Raw genomic sequence first — 25,037 nt, 5'->3', positions numbered from 1 at the left:
GTAGCTTAGGTATTTAGATATCAATGCCTATTTTCCAACTATTTTTCATGATAATTTCAGAAATACGTCTCACAGGGGAAAAAAATGTCCCCAATACATAATCTAAGTCTCACTTAAGAGTCGTAATATACATTTGAAAGCACATTCTTTGTCAGTGTGTGGTCCCTAGCATTCAATTTTCCATCTTTTTTACTAACTGTAACCTCTTACAAACTGTTTTACAAACTGCAAAAACTTAAGTCAAATGGACAGTTGTTCCACAGGATCTGAAAACACTTACTTAAATACACAAATAAATTTAAATACACCGGAAATTTAAGGTCCATTCCACTGATATTTTATAGCCCACAGGGCATTCAAAATCAAAACCACCATACGGTCTGGGGCACTGCCATTCCAGGTATTTACAATCACTTATCAGGTTGAAAGTAAGAAGACGAAACCTCAGCTTAAGCAAGATAACTTCTGCTCTTCCCAGCGGGCAGTTTTCTAGAGGAATGACCGAAAGGCAGGGTTTTTGCCTGAGGGGAGCCACTGCAAGCTGACTCAGGTTCAGCCACTTGACAACTTTGAACCTGTTTCCTCATCTGCAAAAATGGAAATAATGATACCCTACTTCAGAGCAAGAAGAGCAAGCAAGATGTCTGTGAAACCACAGTGTAAGCTCTAGATTGCTGTAACAAGTTTGACATTTATTACTACTGTGCCTTTAAGAGTGACAAACTCACAATGAAGAAAGATTTGACGACTTAAGGACCAAAGGATGAAAGCAAAGAAATTTTACTAGTTTAAGTCTTTACTCGGAGACGATGATACAGATGCAGGAGGGCTCTCAGAGGAAATTTTAAGATTTTTTTTTTTATATGGACCATTTTTTGAAGTCTTTATTGAATTTGTTACAACACTGCTTATTTTTTTTTAATGCTTTGGCTTACTGTCCACAAAGCACGTGGGATCTTAGCTTCCCAACCGGGAATCGAACCCACACCCCCTGCACTGGAAGGTGAAATCTTAACCACTGGACCGCCAGGGAAGTCCCTCAGAGAACATTTTTATTCCGCTCTAGGAAGCCTGGGCAGACTAAACTGTTTCTGTAAGGGCAAAGGGGAACTGGCTGTGCTTACTACGAGACGTCAGAAATGCAAATTAGAGCACAGTAATTTATTAATTGTGCAGATGTGAAACTGCTTTAAATAAACATGCCCTAAAATGAGCCTGAACTGCAGAGGGAGTAAGGGGCACCTGTCTTGACTGTGAGTCACAGCCGAAGAAGGATGCCTTCGCCTGGCCAGCCTCCGAAGGAGAGCGCTAATGCCAGAGCTGTTTCTCAGGGGAAATCTGTTCTCCCCATCTCCGACAACGCTCAATAAAATGCACGACAGGTTTATTTTATGACCGCAAAACTAGAATTTTTACTACCTTTTAAAGAGGAAGTCTATTGAATAAGAAAATTCCAAAAATAAAGAGGGGAAATACAAACTACCTTGCTTTATTTATCTGTAAATACATTCGGTCCTAACTGAACGAGTACGCAGGAGGGTGCTCCGTGACATGACGCCAGCGTACTGATGAGGGAAGACAGTGTAGGATGACAGCATACAGGAAATAATTCTATCACAAACTCCATTTTCTTCATTGATAGTGTCGATGGCAGTATGTTAATAACGACATTGCTAATAACAAACAGCTAAACATGACTTGGCGGTGGTGGTCACCAGAGCACCTCTGTGCGGAGGCTTAAAACCATGTCTGCGGATGAGGTAATCCCAGAACCGCTGGCTTTGCTTCAATCAGGGCAGGATTCATTCACAGGCCTCTGATCTTTGCACGGAGCCATTCCTGAACGTGCAAAACCTCCTATGTTCAGGACATAGTATAAAACAGAGCAATTCAGCAAAAGTGAATCAGACCCCTACTACACCGTTCTCCACAGGGTGGGTACCACGATAAGGAAAACCCAGACCTTATTGCTTATGAGGGTCAACAGTTTTTAAGATCTGAGGTTACCGAAGCCATTCCTGAGTAATGTTTTTACTAACACTGCAACCCCTTCGCCACACTGGCTGTATTTTTTTGCCTACTGATCTACATAGACTGTTCTGCTCCAGGGGACCCTCCTGGAATTTACCTTTTCATGTCCTTCTGCGGACTCTGGCAGACCCCTCGTTATGAGCTGCACACTGTCCACACCCTTAGCCCAGTAAGCTAGCATTTTTTGAGTCCCTGCACTTTTATAGGGACAGGGGGTACAGCAACAGGCAACAATTGACTCTCTTTTTATCAGATCCTTCACGATGAGCTAGACTCTGTCCTCGTCCCTACTAACTAGCCTAATCCCACTGATCTGTTTCACAGGATCCACTGCACTCCTAACAAGTTCCAGGCGCTGATGATACAGTAGGAAGCAAAACAAAGCCCTTGGGCTTACGGAACTTACCAAAACTTGGCGTGACACTGCCCAGTTTTGACTGGTGGTGTCCAAAATCGGGTCCTTGAGACCCAAAACATGAATAAGACTTAGCCCACTGGAGTGGGTAAGAAGGAAACAGTGTAATTTTTCTTTATATTCAAAAATATATATATTTATATTAATTTTTTTATTTCTAAGCATTTAAAGTTTATCACATTATATATTAGCAGCTCAATATATATATGTTATAAATAAAGATACTGAGGGTATGCTCAAGTTCATTTACTGAAGGGGATAGCACTTAAAAATTCCAGAGACCATTGGCTTGAATGATGGCACAACTAGAAGGAACTGTTTGGCCAAGATGGGGTTAGCCTGGGCTTCCCACTAGCCTGGAAAGCATTTTGGCAAGGATGCCTAAACATTAATCTAAATAACCAAAGTTCACATCCATCCCAATCTTCCTCCCTAACTGTCTCCTAACAACCGTATATTCATCATCCCTGTGTCCCACGGACACCACAGCATCGTTACTTTCCATCCCCATCTGGTATATGTGAGTCCTTGCTATACCAGAAACATCCTGAAACCAGGGCTACCACCATTTTATTCTGCAAGCCCCAGAATTCCTAGCCTGGCTTTACATATAATGAGTACTCAATAAATACATGCTGCATAAAATAAAGACAAATCAATATACGGAACCCAGAATTACCAACCAGATACGACAGAGGCACCAGATCTTCACCAGAGATTGCTCTGCTTTGTAATGATCAGCGCTGATTCCTTTATGCGGCTCCCCTCTGTACTTCACAGACCACCCGATGACTGCTAGGACCTGGGAATGGTAAAACTTCAAGTACCCACTGCTAACTAAAGATCAATTAGAAATACATATGAAACGCTCTGAAATTATAATTTGCAAATAGGACATATACTTAGTTTTGAAAAACTAAGGAAGTCACAGCTTTTCAAGAAAACATCTTTGATGAAGAAAAGCGCCAATCACCCTAATTACTGAGATCTCTGTATCAGACTTTATGATGAGATAGCTGTAGCTGAAAATATGTCAGGAATGATACATATGGTTACCTAAAAAGAATTCAAGAAATAAAATCCACCACTGATTTATGAAACAGTAAACTCATCACTATGTGAGTGAGACCAGATCCTCAGTTCTATAACTCTGTGTCCATTCCTCAAGACCCATTCCCAAGACCTTTCAAGCTACAGAAGACTTCAGTATGGATTTAAATTTATGCACAGGCTATATGTAGAAAATTATTAACACTTTTTAAAACCCTGGACCTTACAACAAATGTGAACATGCTGTCTGGGACAACTAAGAATGTATAGCAGCAAATGAGATAAGAATGCATACCCATATACAAAACTTAAAAGAGAAATTCATTATTACCATGAGGACTGTTAAATGAGATCTGAGTATACTCCATGATGCCAAAACAGCCCCATGATAAAATGGAAAGAAGACTCACAAAACATTTTTCTGTGTTTCTCCATTCCTCTTTGCTTCTTTAATGTAAACATTAGGGTCATTATCAACGGTGTGAGCTAACCAAGAAATATTTTCCCCAATCACTTTCTTCCTTATGATCTCGCTTATGAATGTATCCGTTATTAAAGCACCCGGGGTTGGCTGGCATCTGGAGAGCTGAGCACACAGTATTTTCAAAACAAAGTTTTAATCTAAACTGTGATGATGTCCAGAAACGACCAGTCAAAAGGGGGCCACAAATAAAACTGGGTAAAAACAAATACATCCTGAGGTGTAATAAATACAAAAGTTATGATTTTAAAATGCGATGCTGAAGACCTGATCAAGTCAAAGGGAAATCCAAAGACCAGAACCCAGATTAGTAAGCATAAAAGAGAAATTCACGTGTGCCTTACAGGTCATGGCTCACTAAGACATGAGGGACACCACGGTTGTAACAAAGGCTGAAAACATCCTGGAAAACCTGAAAACTGCTTGAGGGAAGCACTAGGCATAATTTTTAATCTATAACTTCTCATGGATAGAAAAGTACATTTTTACCTGTTTAGAGTCTCAGGTGTTTAATAACTGGGCTTGAGATCTTATTAATAAATATATTTTAACTAGTATATTCATGTAAGTAAGAAGCAGTGTTAGTCATAGCAGTTTACAGTATTTTTATTGGAATGTGTTTAAACACACAACTCAAACTTATTTTATTCACTAGACTTTTAACATGATTTAGTATAAAGTGCATGAATTCCTCAAATCGTTGTCCTTTCAGACTGTGACATTAATAGTAATAAATAAAAAAGTAAAAATAAAGGAAGCCCAAAACACTTGTGTGTTTTAGTTGCTCAGTCGGGTTCGACTCTTTGCGACCCCAGGAACTATAGCCTGCCACGCTCCTCCGTCCACAGAATTCTCCAGACAAGAATACTGGAGTGGGTAGCCATTCCTTTCTCCAGGGAATCTTTCCCACACAGAGATCGAACCCGGGTCTCCCACATGGCAGGCAGATTCTTTACATCTGAGCCACCAGGGAAGCCCCAAAACACTTGACTGCAATATAACTTAATACAGGTTGAAAACTTTATCAAAAAAAGTCACGGGTTTTTTAAATAGACTAAAAGCCAAAAGAATGCACTAATAATTAAAGAAAAGCCAGCCAAATTACAGTTAAAAGTCTAATTTTTAAAATCCATTCCAGTGCATGGACCAAATGAGTTTATAACCCTGATGGCAGTTAGGACATATATAGTGGCACAGGAAGAAACCCTTTCCGTATTTCAATGCCAGCTCCTCTGTTGGAATTGGCTAATTTTTAAGTGGTTTTTACTTAGTACTATTTTATGCCGTATCTGTCAGAACAATTAGCACAGAATAATAAATACACTCATATCTACTGGACTTTTCCAGTCAGTAGAAGATGCTTGCTTTGAGGATAAGGGCTGTTCCATATTCATCTTTAAATCCTCCAAGTTTAAATCAGCATCAATACACTGTAGGCACCCAATACATGACGAGTGAATTAAATCGGTAAGCTTTTGCTACCTGAATCTCACCTACACTTGACCAAATTATATAACATGCAAAGTGGTCTTTGAACATGACTCAAGAAAACAAGTCAAAAAAAAGGGTATCAGATGCCACAAAACTTACTCAGTTTACCAGCCTACCTGATGAGAAATATGGAAGTACTTTATTGTAGGGGGGATGAAAGACAAGAAATGGAAGCCTGACACACCCTCACCAAAGCATCATTCAGCAGAACCCAGCAAGAGCACTCTTCATAAGATTATCATCCACAGAAACTACTTTGCCAAAATAGAAAAAGATCCTATTTCTATGTTTCAGGGTTTAGGGAAAAAGAGACGTCATTTAAAAAGAACAACAAACTTTTTATTTTCTGTATCTGAATTAGACTCTAACTTTGCTGAATTTGCAAAGATAAAAGAATTTAATTTCAGATGAATAGGACTCTTAGCACCAAAAAAGCAACATGTTACTTTGTATTTTTTAAATCATTTGCTCCATGTATGTAAATGTGTAATTTATAAAATCTCTACTTATCACAGCAGAAGTAAGTTTCTTACATAAAATAAATCAAAAGTACCCAGTACTTTAAAAACTGGTTAACTTTTGACTGACCTTCTAACTCATGTTTGCTCATTAGACACTCTGCAATGTGTCTATGAAATCTGCTTATTAGTTTTTTCCATGAATACTGAATTTCTTTTCAAACCAAATTCCAGAAAACTATTTTATAACACTATGTTAAATTCCTTTTGTAAAATACATTCACTGATTAAGTATTTAAGAGTACCAGACTAAAAACATATAGACTGTTCAGCAAGAAAAACAACTTCTTATGAAGAATGAATGATGATTGCTACTGCCGTACCAAAGGAACTAACAAACAGAGAAATCAGTAATTGTTGTTATTAGACATTTCTATTACTGGATACACCACACAGAAAGAAAGTTCTCTATCAATTTATAAACTAAGTCTGAGGCCAGCTTTGTCTTTGATTGTGACTTCACAGATGAAAACTGACAACCAGCCCCAGCTCAGAGACTTTCTCATCTGCCTTTCCTAAGATTGAGAGAGACAGGACAGTGTTCCAAGCCCCATCACTTCAAAAAGATGATGATTTCTCTTTCGGGAGAGAGAAAAATTAAGAGGTAATTCTTAGCTAGAAGTAGCCTCAAACCTTTCATTTGCAACCTTTTGGAACGTGGTCCTAAGAGCAGGTACGCAGAGAACAAGCCGGGAGACGGTGGCACTGCAGACAGGCATTCTGAGCCTGGCACGGTCACGTGCTAGCGGTGTGACTTCCGACCAATGACTTAACCTGAGACTTGGTTTCCTCGTCTTTAAAACAGGTTACCTCTCACCAGAAAGCGGTTATGAAAAATAAAGCAGTAAAAATAAAACTCATACTCACAAGGATAGGCTCTCAGTCCAAATATCTTTCTCCAAAGGGTCCAGCCTCAGTGGTAGAGTTCGACTGCAAATTATCTTTCTCCCTGCCTTCCAAAGTGAAATACTATTTGGGCTACCGTTCTAAAAACTGCATTTAATTTTCCCTTAAATATACGTGAAACCGTGTAATCACGCTACCACTCTAAAACACAAAAATGACTGGATAAGGAATTTACTTCATAAAAACAACAGGTGCCTTTATTTCATGAAGCCGTGCTAAAGGCTTCTAATAACTGTTTCTAAAAGACTATGTAAGGGACTGCGTAAGTCTCAAATTCATAACTGACAACTTCGTTATATGTAGTGATGAATACTAAAAGGACTCAAAAGCTACAAATAAATCTTTAAAATCAAATAATGGTAAAAAAAAAGAAAAAAACAGTTCAATCCCACATTCCCATTCTCAGACATTTCTAGGCAGTATCACAGATGCACATTAGTGAATATAATAATTGGCCTAGAGAAACAGGACAGAGATAAAGGGGGTGAGGAGGGAGGAGAGAAAAGGAAGAATGGAAGGGAGAGAAAGAAAAAAATAATAACTTCAGCAGCACAAAATATAATCCAAGTCTGACAGCTGGATGCAGAGAATTATATTCTCACTTTGTCCCTCGCTCCCCCACGCTCTCTTTGCAGTCAAAGAGAACTCTACACTCGGGTGAGGTTTGAGAGGCTCACCAAAAGCTGAAAAACAACTTAGCAATTTTTAATATTAAAAGATTCAGGACTGCTAATAAGACTCCCTCTGAATGACTCAATCTGTAGCTTTCCCACACCAAAGGATGCAGTCGAATCAACAAATAAGAAGACTTTCTTTAGCCATTAATAGTTTTAATCTACCAAAGGAAGATTAAGTCTTAGCATAACAGTCGCTCAGACACAGCTACTACTTTATTCCTAGAGAGTCATATAGACTCACTTCATACTTTTCAATTCTATAGTGCTTTTTTATAGGAAATTAGAAGTACAGATAAAAGATTCAGCATTTCACAGTTAATTATTAAAAATAAAGATACCTAGGATCTCTATAAAATACAACCCAGGAGCATTCTGAGAGGAGACCAAATTTGCAGAAAACATTTTCACTTTTACCTTTCTGACTGAAGGAAAGAAACACTCAAGTAGCAGAGTAATAAAGGAAATATAATTCCTTCAGGAAACTTCTCCTAAGAGGGGACCGTAATGAAAGTAACCTGAGTTTTGTTCACCGTTATAAGCAATGTTCAACAAGGCAGAAGTTTCCAAAGTTACGGCTGTGTGTGCTTGTTTAATAAAATAAAGACTATGACAACCAAAAAAGAATCGCAGTGTCAAAATGGATGGATGAGGTTCAGCTAGCGTGCATGTGGCTGTGCGTGTGAGCGTGTCTAAGCTTTCCTGACCCAGGAGCCTTCTGCTCTCGACACAGGAGGCACAAATGACGTTAAGCTCTACCATCTTGTTTCCTTGTCGTGATAACCTCGGATGCCTTCCACATTTACATTTGAAGCCAAGGGTTTCAACAGATAGTCTGAGCTAATATATGAGGTTAACACGGCTTCCATGATCTATCCCCTTGCAATGAACTCAAAACGTTCAGATGATCAATGATCAAAATTAGCAAAAGGATTTTCATCGAGCTAAATGGGTAGGAATACCCTATATTTTCACTTTGTGAACTAAGGAAGTTAATACAGTAAGATCACAATCCCTTATATGAAACCCTTAGGTCCAAGTACGTGTCAGATTTTCTGTGGGCTTTAAAAAGATCAGATTGAGCATATTGCATATTTTATGTAACATTCATAGCTCAGTTTAGGTTAGTACCTCATAACCCACCATACTACTACTTACAGCAAAATATGTGAACATTTTAAGTGGGCTTTAAAAACTATTTTAAACAGGCCCACGACAATCTGGGTCAGGTTTTGACATCAAGTGAGTTTTGATGTCAAACTTTTGGAAAAACAAAAACAGTACTTTTTCAGAGATGTTTTTAGATATCAGGATTGCAAATGTATACCCAATACCACTCCAGATCAAGATACAATTTATTAATTTATTAGAGATGAAAAAGTATGGCAAATTAAAATTCAGCAAAGTAAGATATTCCTGGCAAATACATCCTTAAAAGCCAGGAACAGCTGGATGGTTCAGTTGTCACGGACTCTGCCTTCTCACTACCGAAGGCCCGAGTTCAACCACCGGTCAGGAAAATAAGATCCCAGAAGCTGCAGGGTGCAGCCAAAAAATTAAAAAAAAAAAACCTAGAAAGTTAGGAAATACGAAGGTATTTCATTTTAATTTATTCAAATAAATTAAATGAACATTGAGACTACTTAAAAATAAATGTCTGTGTTACAGGCAATGAGTATCCAAGTTTGAGAACCATTAGCAGTCTTGGGTACTTCCCTTGCATTTAGCCACACGGTGCATATCCCCAGGCTTTTGATTTTCATAGTGTTCAAGATTTCAGGGATGTAGGGTATTTCCCATCCATCCTCTCTCTAGTTTGTCCCTCTTTTCGATTTAAGTGCCATTTTGTGTGATATAATTTGTTACGCACTTTGGATATAACGCTCCTCAATCTTCATGCCTTGACACAAACGTGCTGTAACTGGTTGTGAAGAGTGCCCCCAAGTAATCAGTTATTAAAAATTAATGTACCACAGTTTAAAGGATTTTACAAGTATATATACGGGTATATTCAAGATTTTCATCATAATAACATCACTCTTGCTTATTTTCTGACAGACTTTGTTGAAAGAGAAAGAAGTGGCTTTGTCACACTGTGAACTACCTATATAGTCAACTGCATAATTTATCTTTGTCTATCACCAGGGAAATCAGAGTCCCATATGAAAACATCAGTCGCATGCGTCCGGGTAGAAAGTTTGAGCAATGATGCTCTAAGACATTCCAGGATGCATCAAAGTCACCTGAGAGAAAGTCCGATGCTGTCAACTGACCATTTTGAATGGTGTCCTGTCCTGTGCTGTATCTTTTTAAAGAGGCAGGAGAATCATTCCCCAAACTTGAAGAAGCACTGTACTTAAATGTGGCATGCCTCAGCTGTTTTTTTCTTTTTTTTCCCCTTCTGGTTATTCTTATTATCTCCTTCAGTAACAACTTGCTTGTCCAGCACCTCACATCCAGTTAAAAATGAACCACTGCTTCATGATACTAGAGTTGAAACCAAAAACTGAAATGCACGGCCTTGAGAAACTTCAAACTTGGTGGGAGTTGGGGTGAGATGAGAGATAACTATAAAAACATATCCTATTGAGTACCGTCTGTGGATAAGGATCATTATAGACCTTAGTGTCTTATGTAATTCTCATTCTGCTGCATGGTAAATATTAAGATGCCGTTTTGCACATATGATAATGAAAGTTTATTCTGTGTCCATATAAGCCCGAAGTCCCTCAGCTTATAAACTAGAGAGCCATCAAGAGTGACACCCGGCTGCAAAGCCTCTGCTTCCTATTCTATACCTGCTACAATGGAACATCTATGGCAGAGGATAAGGGTCCTCGGAGTATTGTAAACATGCTGACTGAAACACAGCCATAGAATCTTGAAGCTCTGGAAGAGACCTCAGTAGTCAATAGACTCTAACTCCACATCCAAGTACGTAACGTCCATTCAATCTTTATCCATCAGTCCCTTAAATAAGAATTCCTCCAAGAGTATCAGGGGACCTCACGGCTGCTTCAGAATCACCAGCAGTATTAGTTAAAATGCAGATTCCAAGGCCCTACCCCAGATACACTGAATCAGAATATGAAGATGAGGCCTGAGCATTTCTAAATTTTGTAAGCATACCAGTGTTTTCTTAATTTAAGTCATAAAATAAATTTCATGAATGAGACTCTATTTTTTTTAATAAAATAGTTTGGAACAGATTAGGTTTATAAAGATTAGACAGGAACAGAAAATTATCAGAGCGCTGCTGTTAGTACTGTCTCAGGAAACTTTTGTTCCAGGTTTACACGCGTATTGGAATACAAAAAGTATTTCTTACCACAAATCTCAAAAACATTTGAGAAATTCAGTTGCTTTAAGCAACTTTTATCCCCATCTTATTTGTTCTCTGAAATAAGTTATTGATCGTTTATTTAATTTTTCCCTTTACAAAATATCCAAACTTGTGTCTTTTTCAGGATCTCAGTTATTTCAATCCAGGAGTTTCTGCTTTATTCCCTGATCTTTTCACCCAAGGGCTATATTTAACTACTGGTTTAATTATTTAATAAATATTTTACAATACTTTTCACTTTTCTAAGATTTCCTAAAATCCAATTCATTCTTAATTTTACTTTATATTGTATACAACCTCCTCACTATTTGAAGCTATTTTACTCTATCTAGATCCTTGAACTGATATATTTTTAACTTATTAAGTTTATACTTTGGAAGGTATGTCAGTGTTTCATGGTCTATATTTATTTATTTATTTTATTTTATTTTTTTTTATTAGTTGGAGGCTAATTACTTCACAACATTTCAGTGGGTTTTGTCATACATTGCTATGAATCAGCCATAGAGTTACACGTATTCCCCATCCCGATCCCCCCCTCCCACCTCCCTCTCCACCCGATTCCTCTGGGTCTTCCCAGTGCACCAGGCCCGAGCACCTGTCTCATGCATCCCACCTGGGCTGGTGGGATGTTTTGAAAGAACAGCATGTATATTATCTATGGTGAAACATGGTCTATATTTAATCCCTTAAATCTTTCATTCCCTTACTCTTCCATTCTCTATTTATATATACTTTTTAGACAGAATTCTTTATTGGCTTTCGTCTTCTTTTGCATTTCTGTTGTGTAATTGGTACTTATTTCAATTCTCACCTTATCTTTTCCTTTGGAAGGAAAAAAAAAAAAAAAGAAAACAATCCCCATTAATACATGAGGATTTTCTGGATATATCTTTACAGTTTTACAATGACGTCCTGGCATTTCAAGAAACTGTAATTGTCTTCTAAGGGATAATATGAACACACATGAATGTTGAGTGAAGCTAAGCCCAAAAGGTGCTCTCCTCAGGTATGACTTAAAATACAGAAATTTCTACCATCCGACACAGTGTGTTGCGACTGCCCTTGAGGTATCACAAGCTCACTGATGGAATTACAGTCACAGACTCTTCAAGATGGAAGAACGTCCGCTCAACACTTAGCCTTAGTTTTTACTACCTTCAGAGCAGTGTTTCTCCAAGGACAGCCCGAGGACCGCTTGCATCCAATTTACTTGGGGCATGTAATAAAAATGAAGGGGTGAAATTACCATGTTTTTATAATTTGGATCTGTCTTCATTTCATAGTGAGAGGGAGGAAGCTGATTAAAAATACAGGAGATACCAGTCAGACCTATTTTAAAAGGTGCCCTTGGTAAGGAAATGTTAAAAACAAGGTGGACCTCAAACTACAAGTTCAAGAAAAGTGTCTTCTTCTTAAGTTAAACACCTGTTTAAGCCTAAATTTTAAAATATATGCCACACTGGTGGTGATGCGACGTGCCAAATTAACTGCCTATATTTAGTAATTCATAGCATTTAAAAATACAATTTTAAACATTTCTGCACTCTTGCAACGGACTAGTAATTCCAGGGATTTCTTTTAGTATAGCAAAAACAGGCATATCAATAGTGAGGCTATTTTCAAAAACTTCTTTTAATAGGGTTGAACTGTGAAGTCTTTATCACTTCTATTAAAGACTTCTAATATTAAAGTAATTGATATTCATGGTAAGAGCCCATTCAAAATATGGCCCTTGCTTTAACCATATTCTTTATGAAATGTAAGAAAACATAAACCGTTAAGTATATTGACTGATGATTAATAATTAGAAATTACATCTGTAATTTTACTGAAAAATATGGCTTTATAAAAACTTTAGCTGATGAATTAAGACTTTCATGAGTTGTGCCACATTATTTTAAGGCCGTTGGTCCTTCTTTAACTATATACAAAAAACGTTATCAATTACATAGTTACTTACAGCACAAGCAAGCCATAATTATATGTTCATCCTCGCTTTCACTCAGAGCTATGTTTTAAACTCAATGTCTAAATGAATCTGTTTCAATGGATGAAGTATAAAGAACAAATCTATAAGGTCAAAGGTCCTACACACTTTTCAAGTTGTCCAGCAGACCTAGATATACATTAAAAGCAGAGCTACTTCACAAACTCATAAACTGGGAACTTTTTAATTTGGATATAAAAATCAAGATGGATATAAAAAAAAGAAAGTGTCAAAATTGCAAAGTTCTGTTAGTATCTAAGACCCTAGAGGAAGATTCTTCCTAAAACTGCCATAATACATCCAAAGATGCACCACTCAGAAATAACACAGATGAACCCCTCTTTCAATAAATGTGAAATGCAAATTAAGACTTCAGTTTCAGAATTTAATGGAGGTATGCAGAATAATAAAAAAGGTTTGAAAACTCTTGGCCATATAGAAGCAAAACCCTTATCTAAAATCTTATCTTGAAAAATTAAACCTTATAAACCAAGCCAAATAACTTGTATTTCATTGTCAGTGTGACTTTTTCAAATCACTACTTCAAGTTTTATACTATAAAAACTACTCTGACTTCAAAGACCAAGACTTTGCTTGAAAATACTGTTTAATGAAGCAGTTATTTGATATCTCAAACAAATGCAAGAACTCATCAGATAGCTTTTATTCTGGAAATTACTGATTCCCAGTTTAAATTCTGAATTGTTAAAACATATTTCCATGGGGAAAGAACTAACATTAAAAGTTTGCGACAGTGAACAAAATAATGTGCCTCACATGTATAAATGTGGTGTTCTTTAGTAATCAGGAATGCATTTTGAATACTCTTGCCATATGTTCAAAAATGAAAAACTTCTCTTGCAAACAAGCTTAAAAAAAAAAAAATCAAAGAGGCTGAAATCCCATATTTCAGTGTGCACTAAATTCATCTTACAGACCCATCTCATTCTGACTGTTATGCATGTGACGTATTAGGAGGCTCTCCTAACTATCTGAAATAACAAGATAATTTACATTCCATTAAAGAAAGCTGGATACAGAGCTTCTGTTATATATCATCTAAAGTTCTCAGCAATGTCAAAGTATACTCTGCTACCATACAGAAACACTACCAGAAAAGCTTGGCCTTCAAATTCAATTTCTCTCAATACTAAGACAATCTTTTGGTGACACACAGCATCCCAGCAAGTCAGGGAACCAAACAAAATAAGGCCCCTTTTCTTTTTCGTTTATGGAAAACTGAATTCAAGTTCATTTTCATTCACAAAATATAGTCTGTCTTCAGTATGATACTATTACAAAGCACCAAAACTGATTTACATAATTTGTATGACCAGTTTTCTTAAATTGTCAGCAATGTAAGAATACCTGAGGTGTTTCTTGCAGTGGAGAAGCAAAATTACACGTTGGTTTTCTGAAGTTTGGGCTTACCATGCTGCTTTCAAATGTTAAACCCTCCGTTTTCACCTAGAGGGCTACTTCTCAAAAACAAACTTTTTAAGCACTTACTGTCCCACGTTATTTCACCAACTTTTCCAATTAGGGGCACAGATCTGAAAAAAGCACTTAGCAACAGATTTCAAAGTTGCTATTTTTCACATACACGGACGGTCAAAATATACCCAATTTCTCCAAACTTATAAATTTTGAAGCAAATTCAATGCATTAGGACAGTTATTTGCTTCTGAATCAAACTGATATGCTAAATGCTAGATTTACTACACTGCCCAGTCCACCTTCCCCACTACAAGGCTAACTGTGATAAACAGCACAAGTTTCCAAGAAAAGAGTACCCAGAAAAAAGTAACCAAATGTCAGATACTGTAATTTCTGGGCAATGCTTCCTTGGGTTTTTAATAATTCTCTCCACTCACAAGCTACAATCTTTCTACAATATTATCTAGCATTAAATTCCCTAGGTTGTCAACTCTATGCAAAATTTCATTATGAAATAAAAAGAGAAAATAAGTATTCAAATGACACTTATTTGCAGAAAAACATTAAATGGACATTTAAACTATGTTAAAATAATAATAACCATAGCCGAATTCTAAATACTAAAAATCTGCTCCGGGAAACTCAATGAGACAAGATTTCTGGGGTGCTACAAGCCCAACAAGGCATCTTCTGACGTGTACAGTAAGGACCCTTAGGTCATTACTAACACCAGCTAGCTTCCCTATATGAAGAGTTTGCATACTTACTCAGGAAGGCAAATGGAAAGTACACAGAGAGGAAGATGAACTGCGGCAAAGCCTCTGTCATATGATAGTGACCTATAAAGTATCAAATAAAGGTACATCATCAGTATGATAGAGCCTTACAGTTGAGTGCGAACTCCTGCAACATCTACGAAGGAAGGACCCCGAAACCCAGGAGGCCCGCTCCCCACCAACCCCTCCTTCTCGCCATCCTCACCCCTGCGCGCTGTGGAGCAATTAAGGCAAAGACCTCCCTGTTTTCCAAGGGCAGAGGCTGAGGGTAGCCCAGATGGCATTCCAGGGTGTCTCCAGCACACTTTCTCCCTACTCCCGGTAATGTACAAGGCAGAAAGTTGATCTATTCTGCACACCCCAAACCCACACCGTGATCATTCATCAACTTGCACAAGTGATCGCCGCCCCCAGGAGAAATGCACCAGGAACCAAATCATGGCAATCGACAGGCAGTCCGAGTCTCCCCGTGCTCAGAAGCCGGCCGGAGCTGGCAAGGCGACGGCAGCGGGTCCAGGTAGCGCAGCCCTGAGCCCTGCAGACCTGGGCGGCCACATATGTCGCCCAAACGCCCGGCCCCGGTCACAATCCCGAGATTAGAGATCGGAACCGAGCGGGGAACACATTCGCCAGAGCCCCCGGTGTCTACTGTAGGGCCACCAGGTCTTCGAGGTCGGGGTGGGGGGAGATGGGAGCCCGAGAGGGAGGAAGGGAGCGAAGGATCCCACCCCGGCTTTGTTGCTGGTCACCATCAAGTTTGCATCTTAGTACAAAATGTCGATCTTAAAGGCTGACAAGACAGAGGCAGAGGGAGAAAGAGAAAGGGAATAGAGTCCATCTTGCTTTGGGGAAGAGGGGGGAGAAAAAAAAATGAAGTGTAAATCCCACACTCCGGGCGTAAAAGTCTGCTAAACACCTTTCCATAACGGAGAAGCAACGAGTGGGGTGGCCCCGTCGCCGTGCCCGCTCGAACTGGCGGCGGTCTGGGCAGAAAACACCTCCCTCTCCCCGTCTTCCTCCTCCTTCCCCTCCTCCTCCTCCTCCTCCCTCTCCTCCTCCTCCCGCGGGCCCCGGCGAAGATCCCGCCGCCACCGCCGCTGCCTCCGCTGCCCCCCGGGGAGGCACGGCCGCCCGGCCCGGCGCTGCCATTCCGGGCTTGGACCGCGCGGCGCGCGTGGGGCGGGAGCGGGGTGGCCGCGCGGGGACATCCGCACCGGGGACCCCCTGCGCCCCCTCGCCGCGGGCTGGCTACAAAAGTCAAGCGAGCAGAGGTGGCGGCGGCGCGCAGAGGAGGGGGCGCGCGTGGGGGGGCCTCCCACGCCGCGAGTGGGCAACCCCAAGGGATGGCGAAGAACGCCACTCCCCGCGCGGGGAAAGTACCCCAGTCCCCGGCAGCCCGGCGTCCGCGGCCGGGAGGCTGGAACTGGACGTGTCATTAGCAGGACAGGCAATGGTTTCAAAGCCCCAGGCCAATGACCATTAGCAGAGGCAGAGCTCGCTGCGTCCCCATCCCCCACCACCTCCACCCACCTTCCCCTTCGTACCACCCCCCCACCTCCACCCCACCTCCCGAAACTTTTCAACGAGATCCACCTGGACTAATTTGTCCTCAGACAGTTAAAATACTGACTAGACCCTACACACCGGGAGGGAAGGGGAATGCACGCTTTATTTTCCTTTCTACAGAAAGGAAAGCAAAAAATAGCTTCTCTCTCCGTCTCTCCCTCTCCCCCCCCCTCCTCTGTCGTACATGTTGTGTCTTAGCTTTTTGCATCGTTTCGTTTTACCTTCCTCATTTAGCTGAAATGATCGTGGATATTTCACACATAAACGTGTTCCAGATTCTTGGATTCAGGGTCCTTGTAAATTACAGGACTCACGTTAAGTTTCATACGATACCAAAAAATAAAAAATAATAATAATAATAATAACACATTTCTGAGGGTGAGCGAGCGAGACGAGGTGGAGGAGGAAAAGAAACCTCGAGTCTGATTTCGGTAATTTACTAGCGACCCGGATCGCAGCAAATAACAGGGTAACACGAGTGTGGCTTCAGAGGGCTGGGGAGCTGTTTCTAGAGCCGTCGACCCCATCCCCGGATAAAGGATCTGCAAGTTTTCTGTCAACGCGACCATGCAATGCCATAACTTACCTTCAGAAATAAGACTTTAAACAGCCAAGGCCTTCCTCCTCCCCTCCGCCACCACCCCCAGCTCCGCTCTCTCCACCTTAAACTTATTGACACAACATAATCCCACATTCAAGCAAAATCCTGACACAGCCTCCCTCCTCTTCCCCCTCCTCTCTTCCCTCGCGTTCTCCCGTTCTCTCTCCCTTGCCCCCCCCCCCCCCCCCCCCCCCGGCTTTCCCTCCCTCCTCTCTCCCCAGCTCCCTCACCCTCTTCCCCCTCTCCCCCTATTCTTCCTCCTAGCCACTCTGGCACTAAAGCAGCACTTTCTCCACTCGCCGCGCATTTGGTTAGGGGTTGGGGGGGGGCGGTAAGAGGGCACCGATCTCCGGGGCCGGAACACCCAGATCCCAACTCTCCAGATGAACTGTTCCCGGTCACCGACGCACTCGAAACGTTCAATCAATCCACTGAGGGCTGGCTGCTCGTACCTTCGTCTCTTGCCCCGACTCCCCAGGCCCCACCTCCCCGGCAAGCCGAGCCCCGGCGGGGGCTCCACGTACTTTCGCCGAGATGAAGTTTGGGGCTCCCCGGCGGCCACGAGCCGCCCGCCGGCGTGAGGGCTCTGTTGTTGTTTTCCTCGGGCTGCCGCTGCCCGCGCCCCGGCTCCCGTGCCCCTCGCGGGCGGCGCTGCCTGTGTTGCCGAGAGGTGCTGGTTGCAAACGCAGCCTGGCACCGGCTGGCCTACTACTCCCCAGCCCGGCCCCCAGCCTCCCGCCCGCAGGGTACTGCCTCCGCGCCCCCCGCCCGCCGCCGGCGCGGCCGCCGCGACCCTCGCCCCCGACCTCTCCCGACCCAAAGTTTTGGCGGAGGGGGAAAGTGCCCGGGGAGCGGGCCGGCTGGCGGCGGCTCCGGACGCGCGGGGTCCCCTCCGTCTTCCTCAAGTCCAGCCTACCGGCTGCCGCCGCCGCCGCTGCTCCTGCCGCGGAGTCCTTGGGGCTGCAGCCCAGCGGCTCGCAAGTGAGTAGGAAAACAGAAAGTGCGGGGCGAGCGCCCGGGAAGGGCTGGGGATGGGGGGCGCTTACCTCGCGGGCTCGCCGGGCGCGAGGGCGTGTGTGTGGCTCGCCCTCGGCGGCCAGTCAGGGGTTCTCTATGGGAAAGTGGAGAGGAGCTCGCGGAGCCGCTCTGCCTCCGCTTCACTGTACACTGCTCCACATACAGTACATGCAACCCGGAGAGACTGAAAACACTCATTTTATATAAGGCAGCCTGCCATTGGCCCGCTCCGTGACGGACAGGCCGCGCGGCCAAACAGAAGGCCCGTTACACCCAAACACACGCACACATACACACATTTTACAGAGACACACAAAGATCATCACATTTTCTATTTTCTAATGTTCGGGACCTGTAGACAGTGGGAGCGGACAGGTAGAGAGGCCCAGCAGAGTGGCTTGAGAGGGGAAAGCCCTGTCTGCACCAAGTTGCGAGGCTTGAAATGGGTGTCCTTTTGACTTGGGAGGGTTATAGTAATAAACTACAACTCCACTGGATATGGAAGTGAGGTGGTTTTTTTTTTTTTTAAATCGTTGCCTTGCGGTGCCCCATGGAAGAGGCGTGCATTGTGCTATGATTTTACAGCATGACCTGGCCAACAAGTGGCCAGGAAGACCTTTATCAGCTTGAATTTCTTTTGTCAATGGGTCAGCTATCACACAGGCCAAAATAGTCCAAGATAAGTTTATTAGGACGGTAATGGATTCGGGTTGTTAATGCTTCATTCGTAGGTAAATTGAGAAAAATCAACACAACAATACACAGAAACAAAGATAATCGTTTTGCTGAAACAGCCACTCTGCTTTTAACTGGTCAGAGGACTGCAGATCACCTGTGTGCCACACAAACAATGCTGTAAAATAGAGTAAGTCATGGAAGGTTGACTATTGACCCTTTTCCTTAAAAATAGACCTTTTGAGTCAATACATGCAAGATTTACATTTTGCATATTATATTTATGATATTTACATATTTCACATCATATATGAGCATTTGGGGTGACTTTCGGAGATGGTGAACCCAAGGACTTTGCCTTCTGATTTTTTTTTTCCTATGATGTGTCTTTGACCGATTATATTTGACAGTCCTATATAAGCAAGTCAACAGGTTGCTGGGAAAACACCATAGCTAGAAACTATGAGGAATAAATTCTAGACCCAACTCTTAAACTCACTACACAGTCTTGAGCAATTAATTTAGCCCCTCTAATGCTCACATTTAGTTTGGGATTTTGTTTTCATTTTTTTCTTTTTTAAGTTACAGTAAGAATCTTCTCCCAGTGTTCCTTCACTAAATATAGTTTATTCAGCATTTACTGTGTACCAGACATTATCATAGGCTCTAGATGTTTCCTTAAGATTCTTTCTGATTTAAGAGTCTGTGAATTATTCTTAAACACAAACATTTTGAAGATTAAATAAACACCACGATTTTATGGCCTAGATGTGTAGCTTTAAAACTTAAAGGAAAGCTGGATAAAAGAACTTATTTCAAATCCCTCTTTATTTCCTTATGTTATCTTGAGATTTTTCTCTCACATCCGTAAAGTTATCGAATGAGTGTGTATGCACGCGTGTGTGAAAGAATGGGAACCAGAAACAGAGACAGAGAAAATTTAAATTTGTAAAGTTTAGAAAACAAGCAGTGGTATTTGGAAATGTGATGTTTTGCTTATTTTTTAAAGGAAAATAATTTTTAAAAGGGGAAAGTATATAAAATAGCAATTTAAACCGATGATGTTAAAGATTATATTAATGATGCTCTGCATTTAGTTGATGGAAGGAACAAAGTGTGGTTTATCCACACTACACACTGCTTTGAAATTGGTGCTAAGTATGATTATCTCTTTTATCATAAGAGAAATGGAACTGTTCAAGATAGCACAGAATACCAGTGACAAAGGAACTTAAATCGAGGACTCTTAATACCCAACACAGATTTTGAATAACTTGATAGTCCTTCCTTCCAAATGACAAACTTCAGGGACAAGAGGCAGATAGAAGTGATAGAGGAAAACCCAGAAAAACTTTATCAGCATTTCACTGTCCTGTTTTTTAAAGAGAAAAAAAAAAAAAAAACACAAGTTGCTATATTTAATTGCTGAGTGAAGTGTTGTGAATTATTTGCTAGTATATTTATGTTATGAAAAATATGAAAGACCAGCCCACCCCCCACCCCTACCCTCAACCCCAAGTATAGGAAAACATTCTTCATTTCTTTATGGTCGCAAAGTTGTTTTTTTGGTGGGTTTTTTTTTTGGTTGAAGTATAATTAGCTTAGCAGAATTATTTAGAGCTACATTTTCAAACTTTTAGCTCACATGTTATCAGTAAAATGAGTGAGTACCCTCGATATATGTATATTTCTGTATACATTTTTAAAATGTACCACTGCATGGATATATTATTTATTTTTATGAAGCATACATTCATAAAAATGAAGTGAAAAAGCATAAGATAAAAATGAAAGTTAAGGGAATTCCCTGCAGTCCAGTGTTTAGGACTCGCTGCTTTTACTGCCCAGCCTGTCCCCTCCCTGGTCGGGGAACTAAGATCTCGCAAGCCACATGGCACGGTGAAAAATAAGCAAGAGTTTTAACATTTTCTCTCTGCACTCCTATCATATCGTCTTAGCAACATGCCCCAGGGGTTTTGTATTCAAGTTTGGAGACCTCTGACAGTACCAGGTACTAACTGACCAGGACGGATGCAAAAGAAGTGGATAGAAATGACTGGTTGCAAGTCATTATTGGAAATGACTACTGAAAGACTGATGGGTCCACAGAACCTTTAGGTTCAGATATTAGCACCTCTTTTAACACATATGATGTATTGGTGGTGTATTGGGCATTATGTGGCAGTAGAAGTCATCATTCAGTATTCTCTTGCAGATCATTTATTGAGAAGGATTCATGTGCTAGGTAGACACCCAGCACAGCAGATTTTGGAAAAGGAAAATTGCCTGTTCCTAGAAGTGATGGAGTAGAATTCCAGTCTTCTGTAAGATAGGTAAAGCCTTGTCAAGAAGGTTTAAACGAAATGTTATATAGCATTTTGCCATTTAGGAAATACTTTGTAGAATTTTAATTATCTTATTTTAAAATAAATATCAAGAAATTTTAAATGTCAATAGTGCCCCAAACTTAAAAATATGGAAAATCCTAACTTTCAGGGACTTTATTTGATTTTTATAATGTAAGATTGCAAATATAAAAACAACTGTTGATTTCCTGAGTAAAATGGCATTAAAAAGGGTCTTTAAGAAAGGGTTTTTCCTTTTCTTGCTTTCACATTTTGATGAGCAATCCCAGGTTGAGCTTGTGGTTAGTATATTCATCCTTCTCATGGCCTTGACTATCCATTTTCTTAACTTTATTTAGTATGAATCCTTTGTTGTAAGCCACATAAAATAATTTGGGGAGAGTAAATTTAAATGTGTGTGTAAATGTACACTTACAAGTGTTTATGTGTACATGTGATACATCTATAAACAACCTTTCATTTCCTTACTTTACATTATTTCTTTATTCAATCCCTATTCAAAATCTTGGAAAAATTCCTTGGTCACTCCAAGACTCAGTTTCCTTATTTGTAAATTAGGAATAATAAGAGTAACCGTAAGTGAAACAATCCATATAAAATGCTTAAACCTGTAATATACTAAATATTTAATAAATATTGTTTTTATTTGTCTTTCACACATATAAGCCAGTTACAGCTGCTTTACAGAAACTTTTCTAAGACTTAACCCTCACATCATACGGAGTTTATAGAACCTATTGCAACTTGCTTGCCCAGGGTTTGCAATTTCCTTTTAGCCTGCGTTCTACTAATTCTAGCATCTCCGCACATAAAAGGGATGTCAGCCTGATACCAGGATAAAGCAAACATCCTATTGGGTAGCCATTATTAAGCACCTAAAAAGGCAAATTTGTAATAAATCAGTCTGAAACAAGCCTTGTTTTGTACACTGAAACTCTAGATAGTTGCAGCATGAGGATCTGCCTTACATCACAATTTTTGACTTGTTCTTGACCTTGCTGAGCTTCACTTTTTTTCCTCTTATAAGAGAAAAATAGAGAAAATCGCATTTCTTTCCCCAAGGCCAATGCAAAGGGACTAAAAACTAGAACTTGGATAGTTGGGCCACTTCTCAGCATTGATGCAAATGCTCATAATCTTGAAGAGAACCAGCTTCTACTGGATCCCAGCAGAGTTGGAGAAAGAAACAGAGGGGGAAACACCCTGCTTTCCTAGAGCAGCGCTACCCAAAGTATCCTGAAATTCCCTCTCTCCTGTGATCTTCTGTATCATTTCATCTATATTACTATTAAGGCATTCAAATACCTTACCTTGTGTTATGTTATTTGTATATCGATAGAGATCTTTGTTTGATGACAAACACCTTGAAGAAAATGATGATGTCTCATTCATCATTTTGTTTTCCAGGTGGTTAGCACAATACCCTGTACATGGCCTAACATGTAACAGTCACTCAACAAAGATTTGTGAGACAAATGAACAAACAAATAAAATAAAGCAAAAACAAACAAATAAAAGGACTGTGAATTTTAAGAAGGATCAGAGAGAACAGGGATGAGACGGGTGCTAGAGAATTTTGGGTGTCCCCGGTATATAGTGACCAGAATGTACGATAGTCTGGTTATTCCTGCCTAGTATTTAAATTTTCTAAAGCACCTTTATATTTGAACTAGCTTGTCACACTCACTAAAATCCATGTGAGGTAGGTGAGACAAATAGAGGGAATTTCTTTTAAAGATGAAAAAAATGAAGCAGGCAAAGGTTAAATGATTCTCTCAATATTACATAGCTAGTAGTAGCCCTGGGGTAGTACTAAGGTTCTAGACACCTAGTTCTGCAAGCTTTCTGCCCTAGGTAGGAGGGAGGGGAAAGGGGAGTGACCAAGGAGTCACTTAAGGACCATACCATAAAAATAGGTCTCTAAGTGGACAGTGATTTTACACTAATGGTTTTGATAATAAAGTCAGTAAGCACTAGCATTAGCATTAGCCAGCCCTTGTAGCCACCATCTCATTAGAAGCTTCAGCAACATCCCAAACAGGGAAGGGGTTCTATGATACATCCAGCTCTTTGGAACTCCTCTCTTCCCAAGACAATCGATGTCATCTTCTGTTGGTTTTGAGCACTAGAGAATTCTTCCGGATCTTTAACATACCTTTTCTCCTCCTAAGTGTTATCCACTGTTCCTTTTTCAGCTCCCTTGTTACCGCATGGAACAATCTAACCCCTTTATCAGGGACCATCTGAATTATGTGAAACAGCACTCATGACCTTTTCCTGCCTTTTGCAGGCAGTCTCAGTCCTTTACATCACTCTTCCTGTTCCTGATTCCTGGCCTGTTTTTGTCAGTTTACTCCTTCACCATCCAGAGCAGGTGGGGGCTGAGGCAGTGTGGAGCGAAGCATGACCAGGGCTCCCTTCTCTTTGAAACAAAATTTCTATTACTGCAGCCTAACAGGCAACTCTCTCCTTTGGCAGTCACATCTCTCTGCTGACCCTTACTGTGCTTCTTCTCAAAAAAACGATAACCCTATATGCAAAACAGAAAAAGAGACACAGAAGTACAGAACAGACTTTTGAACTCTGTGGGAGAAGGTGAGGGTGGGATGTTTCGAAAGAACAGCATGTATATTATCTACGGTGAAACAGATCACCAGCCCAGGTGGGATGCATGAGACAAGTGCTCGGGCCTGGTGCACTGGGAAGACCCAGAGGAATCGGGTGGAGAGGGAGGTGGGAGGGGGGATCGGGATGGGGAATACGTGTAACTCTATGGCTGGTTCATATCAATGTGTGACAAAACCCACTGGAATGTTGTGAAGTAATTAGCCTCCAACTAATAAAAAATTAAAAAAAAAACAAACTTTTGTTGAAATGTGGGCTGATGAGCCCAGTGTCTCCTCCATTTTGTTATATAATGGGGGAAACTGAGGCATACGCCTTTATAACCCCGTTGTTGTATAGTGGTTAAGATTCAAGGCTTTGGAGTTAAAACAACATGAGTTTGGGGCTTGGCTCCAGCAGTTATTAATTCATGTGGACAAATTTTATAACCTGTCTTTAGTTCTTCATGTGTATACAGAAAGGTAATATGTTACTCATAAAGTTATTGAACGGATTTGATAAAAACAATGTATGTAAAATACTTAAAACCGTGTTTTCATATAACTATTCAATAAATGCTAAAGTTTTCTTTTTTTCTCTAGCTGATGACATACAGCTCAGAATTCCATTTTGCCAATATCTTTTTGTATGCGGATTGTTTTATTCAACTGTTTGCTGTTGATCTCACCATCCTTGGTTCTTTCACAAATCTCATGCCTTCTTTACAGTTTCCAAGTCATTTTTAAAAGTATTAATACTTTTTTAAATTTTTAATATTTTTATTTTTTAAAAATAATATTTTTATTATTTTAATATTAAAAAAATACTTAAAAGTATTTTCTAAGGCAGATACCAGAGCACCTACCCTCAATAGGTAAAGGAAAGTGAAGTCACTCAGTTGTGTCCGACTCTTTGCAACCCCATGGACTGTAGCCCACCAGGCTCCTCTGTCCATGGGATTTTCCAGGCAAGAATACTGGAGTGGGTTGCCATTTCCTTCTCCAGGTAAACATTGATCTTAATCAGCACTGCCGTGGCCATGGCTATTGAACCTGTGATGTAGAGTCACCTAATTTCACCTCAATTTAAAAAATTT

General features: G+C 40.5%; 1 protein-coding gene across 9 annotated transcripts in view; it reads right to left on the bottom strand.

Annotated features, from left to right (window-relative positions):
* The window catches only part of BBX (BBX high mobility group box domain containing), a 299,562-nt gene extending 281,077 nt beyond the window's left edge, over nt 1-18,485 (bottom strand). For 3 of the 9 annotated variants that reach the window (XM_043448958.1, XM_043448959.1, XM_043448963.1), the window contains exons 1-2: nt 18,326-18,480; nt 15,104-15,175 (exon numbers count right to left, since the gene is read on the bottom strand). The gene's annotated coding sequence lies outside the window, so the exon portion shown is untranslated. Of the gene's footprint in view, nt 1-15,103; nt 15,176-17,264; nt 17,397-17,803; nt 17,992-18,325 lie in introns of those variants that run through there. The other 6 variants (XM_043448957.1, XM_043448969.1, XM_043448967.1 and 3 more) reach the window with 5 other exon arrangements.
* Nucleotides 18,486-25,037: the final 6,552 nt, after the last annotated feature.

This window comes from Cervus canadensis, chromosome 27 (genome assembly GCF_019320065.1).
Source record: "Cervus canadensis isolate Bull #8, Minnesota chromosome 27, ASM1932006v1, whole genome shotgun sequence".
Lineage (NCBI taxonomy): Eukaryota > Metazoa > Chordata > Mammalia > Artiodactyla > Cervidae > Cervus > Cervus canadensis.
The sequence above is the reverse complement of the archived record's forward strand: the minus strand, read 5'-3'. Positions and strand labels throughout refer to the sequence as shown.